Below are 1,202 nucleotides of genomic sequence, written 5' to 3' on the forward strand. Positions count from 1 at the left end.
TCATGGCGTCTCCTCCCACTGCCCTGCTCTGCGGATGGATGAGCCCTCGGTGCTGGCGGGACAGAGGACACACAGGGTGTGGACAATTGGGGGCTGGGTCCTTCTTGTCGTGGGGTTTTGTCATCTGCAGCCACACAGGAAGCGGAACTGCCCTCCCAGGAGCCTGACTCTCATTCCTTTAGGGCTGAGGTGGGGGCAGTCACTAGGCCCTCTGCATCATTTCAGACAGTAATGGGCCCTTTCCTGACCCCCAGCCACTGTCTGTCTGGTTTGTTTTCATCCCACTGAGAGCCGGGACGTAGCAGCAAATAAAACTGGTGCCTTCCTGTGTCTGTCCTTCCTGATGAGGGTAGCGGAGGCATCTCCTTCCTTCTCACAGCCTCCCCCAAGGTCTCCCTCCCCACTTCAGCCCATCCAACAGCACAGCATTGCGGGGTCCTTACCATGGCAGTTGTCCCTCCAGCCCTGGAAATGCTTCAGGGAAGACCCAGGTCCATGCTGCAGGGAGACTCAGATCAGCAGAGACACATCTCGCATGTGGCTGTGCCGTCCAGGCTGAGCTGCGTGTAGCAGTGAGCACAGAGGAGAAATGCAGGGAAATAGGGGAAGAAAAGTTGACTTCTTTCTTGACACTGGATTATGGGTTTTCTTTCAACCAAATAGTCCCCTCTCAACTTCCCCCTTTTTAAAATATTTTGCTGCAGTGTCCACCCCCACCCCACTGGGAACAAACCTCTGAGTCTTTCCTGCCTCCTCGGTGCCCGTTGCATCCTTGGCCGTCCCTCTGCACCTCAATCCCTGTTCAACGTTTTGGGAACAATGACTTATGTTTGAGCTTTGATTTGGGGAGTCAGGGAGGGAGTTGATATTTATTCAACGACTGGTTATCATCCACTGCCTACGTGACCTTTGGCGGTAATGAACCATCTCTGAGGCTCAGATTCTTCCTTTGCTGACTGTTGTCCCAAATCCCACTCGTCACAGTGGTTGTGGGGTCAGTGGTGCCAGAACATTGGGAGGGGCTCATTTGTGCTTGATTTCCGGACCAGGGGAAGACCTGAGGTGTTTGGGACATGAGAGGATCTTGGTGTTGGACTCCACAGTCTACGTGGGTGTTTGATGTGTCCACTCTGGATCTCACATCTGACCCTAATGTGTGGGGAAAAGAAAGAGAGATCAGCCTGTTACTGTGTCTATATAGA

At 53.3% G+C, this 1,202-nt stretch overlaps 1 long non-coding RNA gene across 1 annotated transcript; it reads right to left on the reverse strand.

Moving 5' to 3' along the window:
• On the reverse strand, nt 1-1,176 carry LOC116465954 (uncharacterized). Its single transcript, XR_004247302.2, has 3 exons — nt 734-1,176; nt 444-560; nt 1-52 (listed from the first exon to the last, which is right to left on the reverse strand). It is a non-coding gene; the product is annotated as an uncharacterized LOC116465954 (long non-coding RNA).
• Between the last annotated feature and the right edge of the window lie 26 nt (nt 1,177-1,202).

The sequence above is a fragment of the Hylobates moloch genome, unplaced genomic scaffold (genome assembly GCF_009828535.3).
Source record: "Hylobates moloch isolate HMO894 unplaced genomic scaffold, HMol_V3 SCAFFOLD_16255, whole genome shotgun sequence".
In the NCBI taxonomy this organism is placed as follows: domain Eukaryota; kingdom Metazoa; phylum Chordata; class Mammalia; order Primates; family Hylobatidae; genus Hylobates; species Hylobates moloch.